Source organism: Saimiri boliviensis, chromosome 12 (assembly GCF_048565385.1).
Source record: "Saimiri boliviensis isolate mSaiBol1 chromosome 12, mSaiBol1.pri, whole genome shotgun sequence".
Classification (NCBI taxonomy): Eukaryota; Metazoa; Chordata; class Mammalia; order Primates; family Cebidae; genus Saimiri; species Saimiri boliviensis.
The window spans coordinates 51,767,300-51,792,421 of NC_133460.1; the positions used below are offsets into that span (position 1 = coordinate 51,767,300).

At 40.5% G+C, this 25,122-nt stretch overlaps 1 protein-coding gene across 3 annotated transcripts in view; it reads right to left on the minus strand.

Moving 5' to 3' along the window:
- The window catches only part of MICU1 (mitochondrial calcium uptake 1), a 224,373-nt gene extending 199,609 nt beyond the window's left edge, over positions 1-24,764 (minus strand). For 2 of the 3 annotated variants that reach the window (XM_074382370.1, XM_010339272.3), the window contains exon 1: positions 24,627-24,764. The gene's annotated coding sequence lies outside the window, so the exon portion shown is untranslated. The remainder of the gene's footprint in view (positions 1-24,626) is intronic. The other variant, XM_003928615.4, reaches the window with a different exon arrangement.
- Between the last annotated feature and the right edge of the window lie 358 nt (positions 24,765-25,122).

The window sequence follows — 25,122 nt, forward strand, 5'->3', positions numbered from 1 at the left end:
TGACCTCAGGTTATCCTCCCAAAGTGCTAGGATTACACACATGAGCCACCATGCCCGACCTGCATTTCTGTACACTAGAAATAAACAAGTGGAGGCCGGGTGCGGTGGCTCAAGCCTGTAATCCCAGCACTTTGGGAGGCCGAGGCGGGTGGATCACGAGGTCAAGAGATCGAGACCATCCTGGTCAACATGGTGAAACCCCGTCTCTACTAAAAATACAAAAAATTAGCTGGGCGTGGTGGCGCGTGCCTGTAATCCCAGCTACTCAGGAGGCTGAGGCAGGAGAATTGCCTGAACCCAGGAGGCGGAGGCTGCGGTGAGCGGAGATCGCGCCATTGCACTCCAGCCTGGATAACGAGAGCGAAACTCCGTCTCAAAAAAACAAAACAAAAAAAAAAAAAAAAAAAAAAAAAGAAATAAACAAGTGGAAAAGGAAATTACAAAAACAATTCCATTTACAATGGCACCAAAAAAAAATAAAATCCTTAGGTATTAACCAAGGAAGTGAAAAATTTGTACAATGAAAACTACAAAATACTACTGAAAGAAAGACATGAATAAATGGAAACATATCCCATGCTCGTGGATTGGAAGACTTAATAATGTTAATCTACAATACCACTCAAAGTGATCTACAGATTCAATGCAATCCCATCAAAATCCTAATGATGTTTGAAGAAATAGAAAAACCCATGTTAAAAGTCATATGGAATCTCAAGAGACTCTGAATAGCCAAAATAAACTTGAAAAAGAGAAACAAAAAGGGGATCTCACACTTCCTGATTTTAGAACTTACTACAAAGCTTGAACAATCCGAAACAGTGCAGTACGAGCAGAAATGCAAACATACAGACCAATGGAATAGAATAAAGTCCAGAGGAAGCCCTCACGTACACGGTCAAATGATTTCTAACAAGAGTGTCAAGATCATTCAATGAGGGAAAGGACAAATGGTGTCCAGCAAAGGACTTACAGTGCTGGACAAACTCGATATATAGATGCAAAAGAGAAAGTTCAACCCTTACTTAACACCATATACAAAAATTAACTGAAAATGGTTCAAAGGCCTAAATGTAACACCTAAAATCATAAAACTCTTAGAAAACCTAGATAGGGAAGGGCCGTGTGCAGTGGCTCACACCTGTAATCCCAGCACTTTGGGAGGCTGAGACGGACGGATCACCTGAGGTCAGGAGTTCAAGACCAGCCTGACCAACATGGAGAAACCCTGTCTCTACTAAAAAATTATAAAAAAATTAGCCAGGCGTGGTGGTGTGTGCCTGTAATACCAGCTATTTGGGAGGCTGACGCAGAAGAATCTCTTGAACCTGGGAGGTGGAGGTTGCAGTGAGCCGACATTGTGCCACTGCATTCCAGCCTGGGCAAAAGAGCAAAACTGTGTCTCACAAAAGAAGAAGAAAAAAAAAAGAAAACGTAGACAGGGAAAAATCTTCAGGACACTAGATTTGGCAATGATTTCCTTGGAGATGATTCCAAAGGCACAGGCAACAAAAGAAAAAAGTAGACAAATAAGACTTCATGAAAATTTTAAAATTTTATGCATCAAAAAACACTATCAACAGAGTAAAAAGACAGCTGGGCATGGTGGCTCAGATCTGCAATCCCAGCACTTTCAGGGACCGAGGTAGGAGGAATGCTAGAGGCCCAGAGTTCAAGTCCAGCCTGGTCAACGTAGCAAGAATCTGTCTCTACAAAAAATTTTACAATGTTCTCTTTAATTAGCTGGACATGATGGTGCATCTGCAGTTCCAGCTACTGGGACAGCTGAGGTAGGATGACTGCTTGAGCCTAGGATGTTGAGGCTGCAGTTAGCCAAGACTATGCTACTGCATTCAAGCCTGGGTAACAAAGTGAGACCCTGTCTCAAAAAAAAAAAAAAAAAATACAATTAAAAAAAAGGATGAACCAATGGAAAATGAGAAAACATCAAAAAGAAAACAGAATACAAGACTGAGGTATGATACATTTATATAAGCATATTGAAGTATCAACAAGAAGATTCATATTAATTTATGACCACTGTCCTTATAAAGAACAAGCTCAAATTCTGTAGTTTTCCATGTGTAAATCCAAGAATACAGAGCTAGTGGAAGAAACTGATCATGCCTGTCATAAGACCATCTACATCAGGCTGGGCATGGTGGCTCACACCTGTAACCCAGCACTTTGGGGAGGCCAAGGTGGGCAGATCACTTGAGGCGAGGAGTTCAAGACAAGCTTGGCCAACATGGAGAAACCCCATCTCTACTAAAAATACAAAAGTCAGCCAGGCATGGTGGCGCATGCCTGTAATGCCAGCTACTCTGAAGGCTGAAGTATGAGAATCACTTGAACCCAGGAAATGGAGGTTGCAGTGAGCCAAGATCGAACCACTGCACCCAGCCTGGGCAACAGAAACTCTGTCTCAAAAAAAAAAAAAAAAAAAAAAAGACCATATACATCAAAGATAAGAGCAGTATTTGGAGGAATAATGCCAAGATGATAAGCAGAAATACAGGCAGAACCTAGGAAAATGGCTAACATAGCTATTTCATTCATACCAATCTAAACAATCACTTCCTACATACTTCTGACCACTTTCCTCACAAAAACAAAGCCCTTGGTCCTGCTAAGTGTAAGCAACAACCTTCTGCAATCTTTAAGTATACCTGTGAAGTATGCCACAAACGTCTGAACAAGCTAAAGGAAGATGTCTCAATTTCTAGAAAAGATTATCTTCTCTCACACTAACACTGGTTAGCTCCCTTACTCATAGAGGCTTTTTTAAAAATTCTGGATGAAAACATTCTAGGTCAGGTGCAGAAAAAACCCTGTCTCAAAAAAATTTTTTTAAGTTCTAGAGATCTATTGTAAGATGTGACTATACTTAACACTTCTGAACCATACACTTAAAAATGATTAAGATGATAAATTTATTGTCAATAAATTTACAATAAGAATATAAAAACAAACAAAAATCCCTTACAGGCCTGGGCATAATGGCTCACACCTGTAATCCCAGTACTTTGGGAGGCTGAAGAGGGTGGATCACTTGAGGTCAGGTAAGACCAGCCTAGCCAACATGGTGAAACCCCATCTCTACTAAAAATACAAAAATTAGCCAGGCATGGTGGCAGGAACCTATAATCCCAACTACTTGGGAGGCTGAGGCAGGTGAACTGCTTTAACCCGGCAGGCAGAGGTTGCAGTGAGCCAAGACTGCGCCACTGCATTCCAGCCTGGGCAACAGAATGAGACTCCATCTCAAAAAAAGAAAGAAAGAAAGAAAGAAAGAAAACCAACGCAAAGAACAAACAACACAAAGAGTGAACCCTGATGTAAACTATGGGCTTTAGGTAATAATAATGTTTCAATATTAGCTCATCAATTTTAATAAATGTATCACATCAATGCAAGATAAAAATAGGGGAAATTGGGGGGCGAGATGAAGGGGTATGTGAGAACTCTGTACTTTTTGCTCAGTTTATTCTGTAAACTGCTCTCCCAAAAGTCTATTAATTTAAAAAAAAATATTTCACACTTTACGGCATTTTCCATTTGTAAATATCATTTACCCAGATTCTATCACAATGATTACATGTATTTCATATTCCTTGAAGAATGCTCAATTACACACATAACTGCTCACGCTATTTCTCCAAAACAGTATGAAATAGGTAAACATTCCCACAATCCTTCCTACTTAAAATCTTTTATCTGTTCCAATCTGTGTCATCCCTATGTAGCTATGGTGGAGAATCAACCACAAGGCACGGCTACTGACATCTTGCAGCCTTTCTCAACAGGGGTTCCATGAGAGACTTACGGCGTTCTTGGGCTTACGCATCTAGAATGGTATTACAGGCTTGAGTACCCCTCATCTGAAATGCTTGAGACCATAAGTGTCTTGGACTTTAAGATTTTTTTTGCATTTTGGAATATTTGCAAATACATAATGAAATATCTTAGGGATAGAACATGAAATATGTATGATTAAATTTATTGTCTTAATCATTTTTAAGTAACTGGTTCAGAAGTGTGAAGTATAGTCAGATAGAATTTCATGTCTAAACAAGAAATTCATTTAAGCTTCATATACACCTTATACATAGAGCCTGAAGGTTATTTTATACAATGTTTTTCATAATTTTTGCATGAAACAAAGTTTGTGTACATTGTGCACAAAAGATATATTGCAGCTGAAGGAAGCTGGGATGGTCTCCCTTCCCTTGAGGCAGCTGAATAAACTATGTGTTGTGCACCTGCGTTGTGACTGCAGTCCGTCACATGAGGTTAGGTGTGGCATTTTCCACTTGTAGTGTCATGTCAGTGGTCAAAAAGTTTCAGATTTGGGAGCATTTCAGATTTCAAATTTTGGATTAAGGATGCTCAATCTGTAGTTATGTACCAATCTGAGGAGAACTGTGAAAATAACTACTGATACCATTATCTGCATTCTGTGGTTCAGACATGAAACCCCAGTTGAGAATTACTGTTAGAGATGTGAAAAACTAATTAACCAGAACTAAAAGAATTAAAAGTAGCTAATACTATTAGTCATTACATTCCTATTTTGTGCAGAGAATAGAGAAATTAACAAAACAAAAATAAAATATCTATCACTGGGATAAGAGAGATAGAGGAGCTACTTAAACTTCATCTTTCAAAATATATATATATATATATATATATATATATATACACACACACACACACACATATGTGTGTATATATATATATATTTTTTTTTTTTTTTCTTTTTCTTTTTGGAGACAAGAGTCTTGCTCTATCGCTCAGGTTGGAGTTCAGTGGTGCAATCTTGGCTCACTGCAACCTCTGCCTCCCAGATTCAAGCAATTCCCTTGCCTCAGCCTCCCAGGTAGCTGTAACTACAGGCGCCTGCCACCATGCCTGCCTTTTTTGTATTTTTAGTAGAAACAGGGTTTCACCATGTTGGTCAGGCTGGTTTTACGTGACCTCAAGTGATCCACCTACTTCAGCCTCCCAAAGTGCTGGGATTACAGGTATGAGCCACTACACCAAGCCTCAAAATATATTCTCAAGCTGTTTCTGCTAACCCCTACAGATCAGCCTTATCAAATATATCCATAAAAGGTGAATAACCATTAATGTTTTCCTGAGATGCATATAATCACTTACAAGAGGAAATCCTGATGGTGGTTAAGGGGAAAAGGTCAGGATTATTTTGACTACATCCTAAACCAGGAATAGGCCAAAAAATGAAATATTAAAATAATACTAACTTAAAATTTACTCCTAAATATTAGGGTCTAAGAAAAACTATTTCAGAGCATTCTACCAGCCCCATGAAATGTAACCTTAATCCCTCCTTATTTTCTCCTTACTCCTTTTCTTCCCTTTTTTGTTTTTTTCCCATTCATATCTTAAACCTGCAAAGTCATTTCAAGGCACTTTCAGCCTCAGTAATAGTTCTCAAGTCTAAATAGTTCTCAAGTCTACACTTAAAATGTCAGTTTTCCTGTTCCATCGTCCATGGTCAGATTTCTAAGTCAGGACACAAAGGAAGCACCAAATGTCTTAAGTTTATCCTCATCTTTATCCCCAGGCAGAGCTATTTGGCAAGGCAATGTAGGTGGTAATCTATATGCCTTGGTTCATCTTTCCCTGGCTTGCAGCTCTCACCCTGGCCGTCATGTTAACACAAAGCATTCCTAAATACCAAAAGAGAGAAGAGCAATAATGTGCATAACAACAAAGCACAATGAACTTACAAGTCTTAAATTCAAATTATTAAAGACAAAATTTTAAAAGTATTAAATGCAAACATTTAAATACTAATATTTAAAATATTAAATGCAAATTCTTAGAAATAAACAATTGACAAGTTTTAAATCAGGCACTGTTCTGAGTAGCAAGATGAAACCCTGCACCATGCAGCTCCATCCCACCTGGAACATGAATCATCCCTTTATCTCTCTCTTTTTCTATTCATATCACAGGCCTGTAGTCCCAGCTACTCAGGAGGCTGAGGCAGGAGAATCACTTGAACCTGGGAGGTGGAGGTTGCAGTCAGCCAAGATTGAGCCACTGCACTCCAGCCTGGACAACAGAGGGAGACTTTGTCTCAAAAAAAAAGTTTAATTAAAATGTTACGTAACTATGTAAACCTAAATACCTTCCCTTTAATACAAATATTTAATTAAAATTAAAAAGTAAGACTTAATCATGAACTTACCTATCCTTGCTATTTGTAATATTGTGATTTATAATAAGAAATATATATGTTGGTCTTCATCCCATTTCCTGGCAGCACCTATAAAACCTTTGGAAGTTCTGAAGTGATGTCTTTTTTTATCCTAATGAGATGACCGATGGTGGGTCTGGGCCCTTTTAAATAGCCCTAGGATGAGGGCTGGTTTCCTGTGCAACCAACTATGTGATTAGAAAGTTGGTACTGGCCTGGTGCGGTGGCTCACAATTGTAATCCCAGCACTTTGGGAGGCCAAGGTGGGCGGATCACCTGAGGTCAGGAGTTCAAAACCAGCTGGCCAACGTGGTGAAACCCTGTCTCTACTAAAAATACAACAATTAGCTGGGCAAGGTGGTTTGTGCCTGTAATCCCAGCTACTCATAAGGCTGAGGCAGGAGAATCGCTTGAACCTGGGAGGCGAAGTTTACAGTGAGCCGAGATCATGCCACTGTACTCTCGGCCTGGGCGACAGAACAACAACAAAGAAAAAGGATAAGCAAGGTATAGTAAGTAAAGTGCTTTGTTCTTTCTTTCTTTCTTTTTTTTTTTTTTTGAGAAGGAGTCTTGTTCTATCGCCCAGGCTGGAGAGCAGTGGCACAATCTCAACTCACTGCAACCTCTACCTCCCAGGTTTAAGCAATTCTCCGCCTCAGCCTCCCGAGTAGCTGGGATTACAGGCATGGGCCACCACACCTGGCTAATTTTTTTTGTATTTTTAACAGAGACAGGGTTTTACCATCTTGGCCAGGCTGATCTTGAACTCCTGACCTCGTGATCCACCCAGCTCGGCCTCCCAAAGGGTTGGGATTACAGACATGAGCCACTGCGCCCAGCCCATAAAGTGCTTTCTTGAGTCCTGTGAGCACCTATAGCAAATGACCAAACCCAAGAAGGAGATTGTGGGAACCTGCAATTTGCAGTGAGGTTGGACAGAACATTGGGAGCCTACTACATGTGATTAGCATCTAATGGGGGGCAGTTCAGTGAGACCCAGCCCTTAGCCTGTGGGGGGTCTATACTAACTCTAGTTAGTACCAGAATTGAACTGAATTGCAGAACATCCAGCTAGTGTCAGATATTGGTTAGTGTGGGAAACAATCTACACATCTGGTGGAGTCAGTGAAGTACCGAGTGACTGTGTGTAATGAGTGAGAGTAAAGACAGGAAGAAAATTTTGTTTTTCTTATACAGATTGTTTTTTCCTTTATACTGTTCTAATCAAAGAGATGCCTTTTTTTTTTCTTTCTTTTTTTTTTGAGACCGGGTGTCTCACTTTGTCACCCAAGCTGGAGTGCAGAGGTGCAATCTCAGCTCACTGCAACCTACATCTCCCAGGTTCAAGCAATTCTCCTGCCTGAGCCTCCCAAGTAGCTGGGATTACAGGCATGCGCCACCACACCCAGCTAATCTTTGTATTTTCTTAAGTAGAGAAAAATTTTGCCATGTAGAGAAAAATTTTTCTTAAGTAGAGAAAAATTTTGGCCAGGCTGGTCTCAAACTCCTAGCTTCAAGTGATCCACCCATCTCAGCAGCCCCAAGTGCTGAGATTACAGGAGTGAGCCACCTCACCTGGCTGAAATGCTTCTTTTTGTCTAACCTAAATACCATTTCAAATCCTTTTAAAAACATGAGGAAAGGAATTGAACAGATATTTCTCCAAAGATGTACAAATGGCCAATAAGCACATGAAAAGATGCTCTACATCATCAGTCATTAGGTAAAAGCAAATTCAAACCATTAAAACCATGATGAGGTATTATTCACACCCATTACAGAATATCTACTCTCCAAAAAAAAAAAAAAGAATGTTTTCCAGAGAAAATGTGGAGAATTGGGACCTTTGTTCATTGTTGGTAAGAATGCAAAATTAACAGCTATTGTTAATCGAATTAAGTTTGGCCTAAAGCTGCCTCCATACACATTTTAAGGTTGGCCTAACCGTTTCTCCATACTTAGCTGTAACCTGAGGATGTATAAATAAACCCAAGTCTCAACCAACCACAGGCAGCCAACTGTTCAAACCAAGTTCAAATAGGGCAAACGTCTAGATGTAACTAATCCAGTCATTTCTGAACCTCACTCCTGTTTTCTGTCCGTGAATGTTATCAGACCATGAAGCAGCCTTAGAGTCACTCCAAACCCGTTCTGGTTCTGAGGGCTGGCCAATTCACAAATCAGTCTTTGCTCAATTAAACTCTGTTAAATTTAATTTGTGTAAAGTGTTTTAATAGTATATTTACACAATGGAATATTATTCAGTAATTAAAAAGGAAGGAAATTCTGGCATATGCTACAATATAGATACATTCAAAAGAATAAGTACTACAGTATATGATTCCTCTATGAGGTACCTAAAATAGTAAAAATTCAGAGACAGAAAGTAGATTAATGGTTACCAAGAGCTCAGAAGAGGGAAAATGGGAAGTTATTGTTTAATGGATTCAGAGTTTCTGTTTGGGATGACAAAGTTCTGAAAACGGATAGTGGCAATGGCTGCATGATATGTTGAATGTACTTACTGATTATGAAGTATACACTAAAAAGTGGTTAAGCCAGGCATGATGGCTCACATCTATAATTCCAGCACTTTGGGAGGCCAAGGTGGAAAGGATCACTTGAGGCCAGGAGTTTAAGACCAGCTAGAGCAATATAGTGAGACCCCATCCCTACAAAAACTTTAAAAACTGGTTTGGCATGGTGGTACACACCTGTAGTCCCAGCTACTTGAGAAGCTGAAGCGGGGGGATCACTTGAGTCCAGGAGTTTGAGGCTACAGTGAGCTATGATTACACCACTGTATTCCATCATAAGTCACAGAGTGACACACACTCTCTCTCAAAAAAAAAAAAAAAAAAAAAAAAGTAGTTAAAAAAGTAAATTTTATTTTGTATATATTTTATGGCACTTTTTTAAAAAAAATTTATCTAATCCAAATTATGTGGAATATGACAACTGATTAATCACTTATTTGAGATTTAAAATTTTAAGAGGACAAAAATTGCCAAGGATGATATAATTAGAGAGAATTTACTAAAAAGACTTTTCAAAGACAGAAGAAGAGTTAACCAAAACCAACAAGAGATAGTAAAGCATTATGAACATAAGAAACAGTAGGAAGACACAAGGCCTTAGTGGGCCAAAGAAGCTAGTACTGTAATTACCAGAATTCAGCCAATTGTAGCTACAGCTGTGGTAAACAGCTGACAGAAGCTGTGTGGCCTTCAGCAGAGGAATACAACTATTACCAACTGACAAGGAGGGAGCCAGGGAAATACACACCCAGACATCACTGTCCTTCACCTTCTGTCTTCACCAAACCCTACTGGATAACAAAAGGAAAAGAGCTGATGGATGTAGTTTATAAAAGGCAGCCTCTTGGAGCATAAAGCTGAGTGGAGAAGGTTAGAGGGTACATATAGAGGGGCAAATGGAGACTATGTAGTACAACATGATACATTACTTTACCTCATATTTCTATTTTACTAGCCAAAGGAAGAATTTTAATAAATATATTTATCAGTACAAAGAAAAACTTCCTGCTGCCACAAAAAAGTAGGCAAGTAACTGGATTAAAAGACTAAGATTTTTGTTGTTTAAAAAAAAAAAAAAGGCCAGACTCAGTGGCTCACACCTGTAATCCCAGCACTTTGGGAGGCCGAGGCGGATGGATCATCTGAGGTCAGGAGTTTGAGACCACCCTGGCCAACACGGCAAAACCCCGTCTCTACTAAAAATACAAAAATTAGTTGGGCATGGTGGTGTGTGCCTGTAATCCCAGCTACTCGGAAGGCTGAGGCAGGAGAATCACTTGAACCCAGGCAGAAGAGATCGCAGTGAGCTGAAATCGCTCCACTGCACTCCAGCCTGGGCAACAAACGCAAAACTCCATCTCAAAAAAAAAAAAAACAAAAACAACAACAAAAAAGAAACTAAAAAGAAAGCCCTGAGTTAAGATAAAAGTAAAAAGAAAGAAAAAAACCCAGTTTGACAAGAGACATGGTCTGCTCCAATAGTCTCAAACACTGAGAATAACAGACTAAAGGAGTAATATACTAGAATATTAGAGCTGAAAGAAACCTTAACATTTTTCAAAATTTCAGTTTGAGAGGGAACAGGCCAGAGAGGTGATAAGCAACTCCATCACTGTCACAAAGCTATCTGGACACTGTGGTGTATCCCTGTAGTCTCGGCTGCTTGGGAAAATTAGGCAGATGGATCGTTTGAGGCCAGGAGTTTCAAGCTACAGTGCTAGATAGTGACTGTTGTAGAGCAATGCAGTGAGACCTCATCTCTTAAAAACCAACCAACCAACCAACCAACCAACCAACCAAAAGAAATTACGCAGCTAGATAATAGCAAAATTGGAAACAGAAACCAGGTCTAGTAACTCCTTTCCTAATTGTCTTCCTATCACACTATGCTACTGAAAGAAATCTGTGTATGCTTAACATTTGAAAAACCAACTAGTAAGCAGGCTTAAAGAAATAAACAAAACTGGCTGGGCACAGTGGCTCCCACCTGTAATCCCAGCACTTTGGGAGGCCGAGGTGGGTGGATCACCTGAGGTCAGGAGTTTGAGACCAGCCTGGCCAACATGACGAAACCCCATCTCTACTAAAAAATACCCGGGTGTGGTGATGCATGCCTGTAATCTCAGCTACTCAGGAGGCTGAGGCAGGAGAATCACATGAACCTGGGAAGCAAAGGCTGCAGTGAGTTGAGACCACACCACTGTACTCTAGCCTGGGCAAGAGAAAAAGACTCCGTCTCAAAAAAAAAGAAAAGAAAAATAAAGAAATAAACAAAATGCCAGACTTCATAAGGCTAAAATGTTTAATTTCTTACAGTAGAACTCCAGATTTCCCACAATAACACTAGAGTCTGCCATCTACTTTCTTAACCAAAAAATGACACTTCATGAATCTCAACACAGTACACAAAGTATTTTAGGAGCGGATCAGATTTTGAGCCTAACGAAAACATGCAGTCAAAAAGGAAATTATTAATGAGTTAGGAGTCATTTTCCTATAGAGCATGAAATTAAAACCTCTATGCTAAAAGAGTAATGGGAGTCATGCCAAGGCTTTGACAGTCGAATTGCTCCTACAAAAGGTTGGAATATAGCCAGGCTTGGTGGCTCATGCCTATAATCCCAGAGCTCTGGGTGGCCAAGGCAGGAGGATCACCTGAGGTCAGGAGTTTCTGACCAGCCTGGGCAAAATAGCAAGACCTGTCTCACAAAAAACAATTTTAAAAAATTAGTCAGGCAAGGTGACACATGCACGTATACCTAGCTATTCAGGAGGCTGAGGCAGGAGGACTCTTAAACCCAGGAGTTTGAGGCTGCAGTGAGTTGTGACTGCACCAATGTATAAATTACATATAAAGAGTAAAAAGAAAGAGAGAAAACATGCAGTATCCATAGGACAAAATCCATAAAAAACCCTGAAAATATTAAAGATTAAAAGAAATCATTTATAAAAAATAAAAGCACATTGTTTAAATGACCTCTTTTTCAGAAAAAAAAAAAAATACTAACATCAAACCTTTATAGCTTATTTTAAAACTTTCAAACATGCAGGAAATTTCAAAGACTATTATTATGAATGCCATATGTGCATTACTTAAATTCAAAAATTGACATTGTGCCATACTTGCCTCATCCATTTATCTACGTACCTATTCATCAAACTTTTTTTTTTTTTTTTTTTTTTTTTGAGATGGAGTCTTGCTATGTTTCCCAGGTTGGAGTGCAGTGGTGCAATCTCGGCTCCCTGCAACCTCCACCTCCCTGGTTCCAGCAATTCTCTGCCTCAGCCTCCTGAGTAGCTGGGATTACACGTGCATGCCACCACACTCAGCTAAGTTTTGTATTTTTAGTAGAAACAGGGTTTCACCATCTTGGCCAGGCTGTTCTTGAACTCCTGACCCCGTGATCCACCCACATTGGCCTCCCAAAGTGCTGGGATGACAGGCATGAGCCACCATGCCAGGCCTCATCAAACTATTTTTTATGTTGAATCATTTCAAAGGAAATTACAGACATCATTAGGAATAACATCTTACCCCTAATTTTTTTTTTTTTTTTTTTTGGAGACAGGGTTTTGCTCTGCCACCAGGCTGTAGTGCAGTGTCGTTGATCATGGCACACTGCAGCCTCAAACTCATAAGTTTAAGTAGTCTTCCTGCCTCAGCCTCCTGAATGGCTAGGAACTACAGGGATGTGCCACCACATCTGGCTAATTTTTTTTATCTTTTGAAGAGTCAAGGTCCTGCTATGTTGTTCAGGCTGGTCTCCAACTCCTGGCCTCAAGCAATCCTCCCACCTCAGCCTCCTAAAGCTCTGGGATTATGAGCTTGAGCCACCACACCTGGTGTTCTGCTACATATTTTAATATTCTCCTATACAACTATAATATTTTCTCCTACATAACTACATTATCAAATTTATTCAAATTAATAATTACCTAATATCTTCTAATACTAGAACACATACAAACTTCTCCGAAATTCACAGCTGATTTTTCAAACCAGGATCCACACCAATATGATACATCATCTTTGGTTTTGTTTCTTTAGTCTCTCTTAATCTAGAAGAGTTCCTCCATGCATAACCTTTTTCTCCCCTTACAACTTTAGTTTTTATTGTGTTAAAATATACATAATAGGCCGGGCATGGTGGCTTACACCTATAACCCAACAAGACAGGTGGATCACCTGAGGTAAGGAGTTCAAGACCAGCCTGGCCAACATGGTGAAACCCTATCTCAACTAAAAATACACAGTAATTAGCTGGGCATGATGGTGGGCACCTATAATCCCAGCTACTTAGGGAGGCTGAGGCACGGGAATCGCTTGAACCCAGGAGGTAGAGGTTGCAGGGAGCCAAGATCCTGCCATTGTACTCCAGCCTGGGCAACAACGGCAAAACTCTGTATCTTCCCTCCCCCCAAAAAATACACATAATATAAAATTTACCCATACTCATTCAAATGGCTATTACTTAAATTAACAAAAGAAAAAAAAAATCAGAAAACAAGTGTTGACAAGGATGTGTAGAAACAGAAACCCTTGTACGCTGCCGATGGGAATGTAAAATAATGCAGCCGCTGTTGAAAAAGTATGGCAGCTCCTCAAAAAATTAAACATAGAATTACCATATGATCCAGCAATTCTACTTCTAGGTATGTATCCAAAGGTATTTAAAGGAGGGACCTGAATAGACATTCGTACAGCCACACTCAAAGCAGCATTGTACACGATAGCCAAAAGGTAGAAGCAACCCCGTCTACTGATAGATGAATGGACAAGTAAAATGTGACACGTACATACAAGGAATATTATCCAGCCTTTTTTATTCTTAATCATGGCAAGATTTCATCACACCATTTCACCTTCAAAAGGAAGAAAATTCTAGCATATGCTACAACATGGATGAACCTGAAGGATACTAGGCAAAGGGAAACAAGCCAATCAAAAAAAGACAAATATGATGTGATTTCATTTACATGAGGTACCTAGTGTAGTCAAATCATAGAGACAGAAAGAATGATGGATGCCAGAGGTTGCAGGAAGAGGGATATAGGGACTGGGTGTTTAATAAGTATGGAGTTTCAGTTTGGGAAGTAGTTTTGAAAATGAATGCTAGCGATGGTTGCATAACAATGTGGATGTACTTAATGCCACTATACACTTAAAAATTATTAAAATGGTAAATCTTTAAGTTGTGCTAAAATATACACAAAATTTACTCAAATTTTGACCACTTTTTTTTTCATCTTAGAGTAAATGACTTCCATTTTCAAAATTTTGACCACTTTTAAGCATACAATTCAATGGCTTATACACTCACTATATTGTACAATCATAGCACAACACTAATTTCTGAAAAAGACAAATACATTACAGCATTTTCACATTGTGGACTTGTCTGATTGCTTCCTTGTGGTGTGGTTTTTTTGTTTCCTCACATACATGCACTGATCAGTTCTCAGCAGGATACCTGCGAGGGATCCTCCGCAGCTCTCCCTCTCTGTAGCTATCTCGTTTTCTGCTCTCCAAACTGCAATGCTTTGGTCTCCCCAGATTCCTTCAATTAAGGGAAACCATTGTGCTCTGCCTAGGTTCCCTATCCCTGTTCTGCAGCTGGAAAACTGTCTAGGCAGCAAGCCAGAGCAATCATAGACCTCATCTCATTTCTTTCCTATCTTTCAGGAATTACTCTCCTTGACTGCCCAATGTTCAAAATCTAGACAGCCACTGTTTTATACATGTTTGTCTGTTTTTTTTAGCTATTTCAGGCAGGAAGGTAAGCCTAGTCCCTGTTACTACTTCTTCACCAGAAATGGAAGACCAATTTTTTTGTCCCTTTTATTCATCTATTTCTCTGGATTATTTTAACGCAACTCAAATATCACATCATTTCACTGCTATATATTTTGGTATGTCTCTCCAAAAATATGGACTTTTTCCCCACATAGTCATGTCAGTTATACTTAACAAATTTAACCATTCCTTTGCATGACCTAACACCCATACTCCAATTTCCATACTCCAATTTTCTCAATTAAAAAAAAAATTTAACAACTAGTAGTTTAAACTCTTTTTAATGCTAGCATTTAATGAACACTACTCTGTGAGGGGTACTATGCTAAGTACCTGATATCCATTACCTTATTTAGTCCTCAGTAATCTTTTGAGGTAAATATTATTATTACTCCCATTTCACTGATAAGAACACCAAAGCTTACTGGGCACAGGGGCTGACACCTGTAATCCCAGAACTTTGGGAGGCTGAGGCAGCAGCGTCACTTAAGGCCAGGAGTTTGAAACCAGCCTGTGCAACATATCAAGGATTGTTGTTGTCTCTACAAAAAAAGGTAAAAACTAGCCAAGTGTGGTGGCACACATCTATAGTCCTAGCTACTCAGGAGGCTAAGGTGGAAGAACTGCTTGAGCCCAAGAGTTTGAAGTTACAGTGAGCTATAGTCACAACAATGCACTCCAGCCTGGGTGACAGCACGGGACCCCAACTCAAAACAACAACAACCAGCAAACCTCAAAGCTGTCAAGAAGTTTTCCTAGGGTGGGCACGGTGGCTCATGCCTGTAATCCCATCACTTTGGGAGGCTGAGGCAGACAGATCACTTGAGGTCAGGAGTTCAAGAGACCAGACTGGCGAACATGGTGAAATCCCATCTCTACTAAAAATACAAAAATTGGCCGGGCGCGGTGGCTCAAGCCTGTAATCCCAGCACTTTGGGAGGCCGAAGCGGGTGGATCACGAGGTCAACAGATCAAGACCATTCTGGTCAACATGGTGAAACCCCGTCTCTACTAAAAATACTAAAAATCAGCTGGGCATGGTGGCACGTGCCTGTAGTCCCAGCTACTCAGGAGGCTGAGGCAGGAGAATTGCTTGAACCCAGGAGGCGGAGGTTGCGGTGAGCCGAGATCGCGCCATTGCACTCCAGCCTGGGTAACAAGAGTGAAACTCCGTCTCAAAAAAAAAAAAAAAAAAAAAAAAACTAGCCAGGCGTGGTGGCACACGCCTGTAATCTCAGCTACTAGGGAGGCTGAGGCAGAAGAGCTTGAGCCCAGGAGGTGGAGGCTGCAGTGAGGCAGGATCGCACCATTGCACCCCAGCCTGGGCGACAGAGCCAGACTCCATTTCAAAAAAAACAAAAAAAAAACAGCCAGTTTGCCTAAGATTATAGTATGGCAGAGGCAGGTTTCTCTGATCCCTAACACATCGTTTTCTAAAAATAATTGTGTATCTTTATTATTTATTTATTTATTTATTTATTTATTTTGAAATGGGGTCTCACACTGTGGCCCAAGCTGGTCTTAAATTTCTGGGATCAAGCAGTCCTCCCACCTCAGCCTCCAGAATAGCTGACATTACAGGTGTGTGCCACTGCCCCTGGCTCCCAATGGCACTGCACTTAACCATTATGCTTCAGTACAATCTCAGGAGTTATTAGCATAGAATATCAGATAATATCAATCCTTAAATGGAAAATCAAATTCTAAAATTGCTTAATTTAAATACTATTAACAGATCAAAGACCTGAAAAAAATAATAATGCTACTTTATTTGAAATACGTTACAATAAAATCTGCTTAAAATGTAAAAAAATACAACTTTGAAATCTAAAAGTGAATTTTAATTGAAAAAGCACAAGAAATTTGGTTGAAATGAAATTAACTATCATCTCAAACTAGAGAATGCAGATTTGTTTATTTATAATGTTCACCACAGTTCTTATCAAGTAGAACATGGCGTGATGAGTAGAAATATTTTGTATCTGTGCTGTTCACTACAGTAGCCACTACTCATATGTGAGTACTGGGCACCTGAAGTATGTCTAGTAAAACTGAGAGAAACTTAATTTTTTATTTTCTTTATTTTTAATTAGCTTAAATTTAAATTGTAATTATCAGTTAATCTGTTTGTTTTCCCCACTAGGCTATAAGATCCTCGAAGAATGGAACATATTTCATCTCTCCTTTTAATGTCTTGATACATATCAGACACCTGTTTGTTGATGTGTGGTAGAATATGTGGATGGAATTTTCTAGATGTGTTCAGGTAAATTCTCTAAATACATCAGACTGATAAAGGTTACAGAGTACACACTTACTCTGTTGAATTACATCTTTTCTTTTTTTTCATTTTTTGAGACAAAGTCTTGCTCTGTCACCAGGCTGGAGTGCAGCTGCATGATCTCGGCTCACTGTAACCTCCATCTCCCAAGTTCAAGCAATTCTCCTGCCTCAGCCTCCCGAGCAGCTCAGACTACAGACATGCACCACCACGCCCAGCTAATTTTTATATTTTTAGTAGAGAGAGGGGTTTCACTATGTTGGGCAGGATGGTCTCAATCTCTTGACCTCATGATCCACCCACCCCGGCCTCCCAAAGTGCTGGGATTACAAGCGTGAGCCACCATGCCCCACCTATTCTGACTTTAAAAACAGATGAAATATCTTATTTTCTCATTTATTCACCAAACACACTCTGACTTTTTATATTTGACAGAGACTCTGTTATGTACTCAGAATATGATGATGCATAAGACCCAGTTTCTGGCATCAATAATCACTCAGTCTAATAGACAATATATATAACTGCTCCACAAAGACTGCTTTAAACAGATAAAGTAAATGATGAGAATCAGCAAGGAAGATAACCACCCAAGGGCAGAGGGAGGTTCTACATACTAAACAACAACTCATTAATCTAGTTTAACAACGAACAGCAGCTCACCAGTTGGAAAATGGCAGAATGGTGGCGAGGCATTCCAAGCACAACAAACAGTCTACATAAAGGCATAAGAACACAAAAGACATGGCGAACAGGGGGAGCACAAAGTGTCTCATTCTGACTAGAACATGGGAAAAAAAGTAAGAAGGGAAGAAGGATACATTAGAGCTAGATTTGAATACCCTTTTGTGTCATACTATGGAGTGCTGACTCAATTTTATTAGGATGGTAGGCAATCAAAGTATTCATGTTTACTGTAAAAAAAAATAAGAAGAAGAAGAAAACAGCTTGCTAATTTAATTCCCATACTCAGAGAACAAACTTTAAAAAGCAAAACCTAAATTATAAGTTTTGCTTATAACAGACACCAAATCCAAATAACTGTCCAAGCAAGGTTATTAGAATAGGCAATTTAAGTTTTTGTTGTTGTTTTTGAGACAGTCTCACTTTGTTGCCCAGGCTGGAGTACAGTGGCGCCATCTCAGTTCACTGCAACCTCTACCTCCCAGGTTCAAGCAATCCTTATGCCTCAGCCTACCAAGCAGCTGGGATTACAGGCATGTACAAACATACCTAGCTAATTTTTTTGTATTTTTAGTAGAGACGGGGTTTTACCATGTTTCCCAGGCTAGTTTCAAACAACTGATCTCAAAAGATTCTCCTGCCTCAGCCTCCCAAAGTACTGGGATTACGGGTATGAGCCACCACACCTGGGCAAGCACTTTAAGTGTTAAATAACTAACATTAAATCACTTTGAAGAGAAATGCAAACATTATTTATATACTTGACATAATTGATGAGGATGTGTTTCTCAAATATTATACAAAAGTTTCAATTTTCTCATAGTAAAACCCATCTTGAACTTAATATTAGTAAGCCTAGGAAACATCTACGATCTACAAAAAATTGATCATCCTGTTAGGGGAAAAAAAGATGAGTCTACTTCTAGCCATTTCTTGCCTCATAAACAGGGCTAAAACACCTCTGAACCTGGGAGGCGGAGGTTGCAGTTAGCCACTTTCCCACAATGTGGCAATATTTAACTTTTCACTGCCAGGTCAACATTTATATTTAACGTCAATCACTTCTCACAGTAGTCCAATTCCACAGCTACCTTTTTTTTGTTTTTTTCAACTAACATTCCAACTATTATCTCTTTTACCCACAGGTATCTTATCCACAAGTATCTACTCTATCATGCTCTTAAAGCATGACTGGCCAGGCATGGCGGCTCATGTCTGTGATCCCCATACTTTGGGAGGCCAAGGCAGGCAAAACGCTTGAGACCAGCCTAGGCAACATAGTAAGATCCTGTTTCTACAGAAAAAAAAAAATTTAATGATGAACCATCAGAATAAGGCATAAAGCTACAAAACCAGGATAGTTTTGAAATTAACACCCAGTAATAGCAATTAGTTATAATTATAGTAATTTATTTTACATACCATGTTCAAAATAAAGTGGTTTCAGCCAGGCACAGTGGTTCATGCCTGTAATCCCAGCACTTTAGGAGGCCAAGGCAGGTGGATCACCTGAGGTCAGGAGTTCAAGACCAGCCTAGCCAACATGGTGAAACCCTGTCTCTACTAAAAATATTTAAAAATTAGCCAGGTGTGGTACGGGCATCTGTAATTCCAACTACTCAGGAGGCTGAGGCAGGAAAATCGCTTGAACCAAAGAGGTGGAGGTTGCAGTGAGCCAAGAACATGCCATTGCACTCCAGCCTGGGCGACAAGATTGAAACTCCGTCTCAAAAAAATAATAATAAAATAAAGTGGTTTCTTTTTTTTGTTTTGTTTTGTTTTGTTTTGTTTTATGAGAGGGAGTTTCGCTCTTGTTACCCAGGCTGGAGTGCAATGGCGCGATCTCGGCTCACCGCAACCTCTGCCTCCTGGGTTCAGGCAATTCTCCTGCCTCAGCCTCCTGAGTAGCTGGGATTACAGGCACGTGCTACCATGCCCAGCTAATTTTTTGTATTTTTGGTAGAGACGGGGTTTCACCATGTTGACCAGGATGGTCTCGATCTCTTGACCTCGTGATCCACCCGCCTCGGCCTCCCAAAGTGCTGGGATTACAGGCTTGAGCCACCGCGCCCAGCCGAATAAAGTGGTTTCTATACTAACAGATTTTTAAACATGAAATAATGAAAAGAACCAAACATTTAATCATATCAATAACATGTATTTAAATATTTAAAACATTTTTATTTATTTATTAACTGCAGTTGTTAATCAAGTTCACCCACAATAAAAATATTAATATTGTAACAAGCTGGCCAATACATAATATATTTAAAGTTATAAAACCCGAATATTCCAGAGCAAGGGTGGAAGAGTTTAAATTTCAAGTTCTTTAAGTCATAATAATAATAGACATTAAAAACAGAAAAAAAGTCAATACATAAAATGTGAATACAATTTTTTATATTGCAAAAGGAAAGCAAGTTCTCTTAATTTAAAAAAAAAAAAAAAAAAAAAAACAGGAAAATTATGTTAGTGAACATCTGTTGTTTTTGCCTGTCCAGCAACCAATCTCTCTTCTCCAGAAAGTATCGCCTCAATTTTCCTTTAGGAACTGTCACCCACCCTTAATTCAAATGGTTTGAAACTACCTCTCCTCCCCACTGCAGGATGGGAACAAATTCCAAGCCTAGCCACACAAAGCATTAATCACTCTGGCCACAGGGACTGCCTCTAGGATGAGCAAAGATCCAAGACAGGTCAATGAAACTACCATAGAGTGGTCGGCTGAACTGTAGAGAAAGGGAAGTTCTCTTTCTTCTTGGGTTTCTGAGGTTGAAAGAAGTAAGCCTAGTGCTGGTAAGACAATCTTTCCCAGGGAATCTGACTCCAGAGACTTAATTACTTTTCCACAATGATTCTCAAATATGCAAAGGGAATTAGTGGTTACCTAGAGGTAAAATAGGACTTTGACTTTCAATGTTACATTTTCCATAATGTTTCCATTTTTCAAAAATAAGCCTATTACTTTTAGAATAGAAAATCTAAAACATTTTAAAATATTGCCCATGTTTCCTTCTCAAATATGCTCAGATATTCATATTTCAATGTCTTAAAAGTATTAACAATTTTCTCATAATCTGCCAAAACACACAGAATATCTATCTAAAAACAATCACCTTCTTCCCCGGCACAAAATAAAGCTATTATAATATTTTCATTTTGAAATTATGAGTGAGAGACCAGGTGCGGTGGCTCATACCTGTAATCCCAGCACTTTGGGACACTGAGGAGGGTGGATCACTTGAGGTCAGGAGTTCAAGACTAGTCTGACCAACATGGTGAAACTCTGTCTCTACTAAACATACAAAAATTAGCCAGGCGTGGTGGCACACTCTTGTAATCCCCGCTACTCAGAAGGCAGGAGAATCGCTTGAACCCAGGAGGCAGAGGTTGCAGTAAGCTGAAATCGTACCACTGCGCTCCAGCCTGGGCAACAAAAGCGAAACTCCATCTGAAAAAAGAAAAATAAAAATAGGAAAATTAAAGGAAAGGAAGGAAGAAAGGTATAAAGAAAGGAAAAGAAAGGAGAAAGAAAGAAAATATGAGTAGGAAAAACAGTTGAGTAAACCTTTTTTTTTTTTTTTTTTGAGTCAGAGTTTCACTCTTGTTGCCCAGGCTGGAGTGAAACAGCGAGATCTTGGCTCACTGCAACCTCTACCTCCTGGATTTAAGTGATTCTCCTGCCTCAACCTCCCAAGTAGCTGGGATTACAGGCATGAACCACCACACCCAGCTAATTTTGTATTTTTAGTAGAGAGGGGGTTTCACCATGTTGGTCCTCAGGTGATCCACCTGCCTCAGCCTTCCAAAGTGCTGAGATTACAAGGTGTGAACCACCACGCTCAGCAAGTAAACCTGTTTTAAGAACAGGTTCTCATGGCTGGGCATGGTGGCTTGTACCTGTAATCCCAGCACTTTGGGAGGCCAAGGTGGGAGGATCACTGGAGTCTGGGAGTTCAGACTAGCATGGGCAGGCTGGGCATGGTGGCTCAGGCCTGTAAATCCCAGTACTTTGTGAGCCTGAGGCAGGTGGATCACCTGAGGTCAGGAGTTTGAGACTAGCCTGGCCATCATGTAAAACCTTATCTCTACTAAAAATACAAAAATTAGCCAGGTGTGGTGGCGCACTCCTGTAATCCCAGCTACTCGGAAGGCAGGAGAATCACTTGAACCCAGAAGGCAGAGGTTACAGTTAGCAGAGATCACACCACTGCACTCAGGCCTGGGCGACAGAGCAAGACTCATCCTCCCCTCGCAAAAAAAACAAAAAACAAACAAACAAAAAAAACAGCCTTGGCAAAATGGCTAAACCCCATCTGTATTAAACAATTAATTAATTAAAAACTGGTTCCCATTTTAAAAGGGAAACATTAAACAACTGTATATGGAAAAAATGGTTAATGTTCAGCAAGTGCTACATTGTAAAAATGGCTCAAGAGATAAAGCTAACTTTAAAGACTGAAAGTGGAAAAAATGGGTTTAAAAAAAGCTTTATCAAGGCCAGGAATGGTGGCTCAAGCCTGTAATCCCAGCACTTTGAGAGGTCGAGGTGGGAGGATCACAAGAACAGGAGTTCAAGACCAGTCTGGTCAACATGGTAAAACCCCATCTCCCATCTCTACTAAAAATACAAAAATTAGTCAGGTGTGGTGGCACATGCCTGTAGTCACAGCTACTCGGGAGGCTGAGGCAGAATTGCTTGAACCTGGGAGGTGGAGGCTGCAGTGAGTCATGACCCATTAGACTCCAGCCTGGGCAATGGAATAAGACTCCATTTCAAAAAAAAAAAAAAGGAAAGAAAACAAGCTTTATCAATTATATCAGTCCTATGACTCTGAATAGCATTAAGAGCTGTAGGAGTTGGTCAGTTAAATATTTCAGTTATGATTATTTTGCATAATACTGCATTATGGAGAAATTTCATAACACTGTTTTATTCTTTTGTTGTTTTAAGAGACAGAGTATCACTCTGTCACCAAAGTTGGAGTGCAATGGCACGATCACTGCTCACTGCAGCCTCAACCTCAAGGGCTCAAAGCCATCCTCCTGTCTTAGCCTCCCAAGTAGCTGGGACTACAGGCATGCACCCAACTAATTTCTGTATGTTTTGTAGAGATGGTCTTGCCATGTTGCCCAGGCTGGTCTCAAACTCCTGGATTCAAGGGATCCACCTGGCCACCCAAAGTGCCGGGATTACAGGCCTGAGCCACCACACCCACCATTTTAGTCTTTTTTTTTTTTTTTCATATGCAAGCCTACCTGAATGATGTTTTATTCTTAAATACAGGAAAGTTAGTCTCAAGATGCCCTTCTTGGCTGGGCGTGGTAGCTCACATCTGTAATCCCAGCAGTTTGGGAGACAGAGGTGGGTGGATCTCCTAAGGTCAGAAGTTTCAGGCCAGCCTGGATAACATGGTGAAACCTCATATCTACTAAAAATACAAAATTGGCCAAGCATGGTGGCGGGTGCCTGTAAATCCCAGCAACCGAGGAGGCTGAGGCAAGAAAATTGCTTGAACCCAGTAGGTGGAGGTTGCAATGAGCCAAGATTGTGCCATTGCACTGCAGCCTGGGCAACAAGAGAGAAACTCCGTCTAAAAAAAAAAAAAGAAAGAAAGAAAGCAAAAGAAAAGAAAAGAAAGAAGACAAGAAACTCTTCTCAAAAAAAAAAAATATGTAAACAGTCTACTGGATATGATAAATATAAAGGAAGACAGCAATAAATACTTTTGTTCTCTCGTATTTATTAGCTTTTATTAGTTGCTATCATTCTTCCCCTTTCTCCCCAAGCACACAAGCCACTCCAGAATATTTTTTGTTAACATTATGTTTTATGACTCTCAGTAAGGACACTTAGGTGTCAGGGACACTTTCTTGATATATTAGCCAGAGTGATGTTAAGTGGAAGAGGTGATCAGGGACAAACCAAGGGTGAGGACAAAGAATAGCTACAGGCAAAAGCCACCTTCTCACAGACAAGTGGCAGTGAGTCCTAAAGTTTTTAGGATAAGGCAATATTCAAAAAGCTCATTACCTTCTCCACACCAGAAACACAGTTAAGTGGGTCATTCTGGCCAACACCTTTGTCTCAAGATGCTGACGTTTATTATTTGTCATATGGTCCAATGAAACCTAAATTCTCCTACAGCTATTCTGAAACGTATTCTCCCGAACATGTTTCACCTAATGAAAGGCAAACTCCTTTCTTATACTGCTAGATCACTTCCGCACATGTTCTAATAGAAACAAAGACATATATATCAAAGAAGCCACCCAAACAAGTGTGATAGAAACATTTATTAATAAATAGGAAGAAAATGGGCGTTCCTAACGTACCACGGGGAAAATAAAATATTTCACTCTAGTCCCTCAGCTATAAGATATTTATTCTACTTATATTTACTAATGGTCACCGTATTTTTTAAGCATGGGAAAGGGAAGGTAAAGAAACCATAATCCGTAAGATTACAGAGAAGGCAACTTAAAGAACACTTCGTTTTAAATTCTTCTCTCAATATTCACACCGTAACAGCTAGCTCTTTCTCAAAACATCCTACGGAGGGCCAGGATGAATCGGTGAAAACAGGGAGAATGAAAACGGGAAGGCACTGGAAAAGATAAAAACTGAACAGTCCGAGTACCCTGCACTTTGTATTGCTCCTTTGAATCCTCACTGATCTTCCACTTACTTCGATTCAGTGGTTAATACTTCTTCGTAACCGAAATCCATCTGTGAAGTCCCGCACCCACTTCCAACCACATCCACAAATTCCAAGAGAGCCGGTCAAGCCTACCAGCGTGTCCCAGTCGCCCGAGAGGACGGGGGTGTCGGCGCCAGGTTGGGAACCCGCCACTGGGAGAAGTTTTCCCGGGACAGGGAGAAGGGACGGGTTGGGATGAAGAAAACGGAGGACCGGAAGCAGGCAGGACTACGAACTCCTCTCAGCACCAAAAGCTGAGCGCATCAGGGAGAGGCAGGTATCCCGCCAGACCCGAGAAGTAGCCGGATGCCCGGGACGGACAAACGGCCAGCCTCGGAGCCCAGTTCCCTAAGGCTGTCTCGCCAACCCCGTTCCCCTTCCCCAAATGGCTGTCTCTTCATACCCTCCAGAGTCCGAGACTCACGCGTCCAAGCACCAGCTCCAGCAGCTCCTCGGTCAAAGCCGCCCACCTCTGACAGCCATAGAGATGAAACAGCGGAGACAAACCTCCACCTCCTCCGCCCACTCTCACGTGACTCTCCGAGCCGCTGGGACCGTCGGGATCGTGGCGACAAGCGTGTGGGAGGGGCTCAGGGGAAAAGAACTAGGGAGGGGAGGGGAAATCAATGCGCCACGCCCCAGCCTCGGGCCCCGCCCTGGCTCCGTCCTCGCCCCCTGACCCCTCAGCGTTTCGGCGGGAAAGCTGGCGAACTCCCAGAAGCCCTCTGGCATTTCCTCAGGTTTTTTTTCTCCTCCACTAGGGGCAGAGGAATCTGTTGAGAAGTTTATTGTGCCTTCTGACACCTCCTCTGTACTCGTTTTCGTATTGGCTAAGCAAAAAGGAGTTCGTGAAAAGAAAACTGGACCACAGTAAGTTGGAAATTGTTGCTTTCCAACTC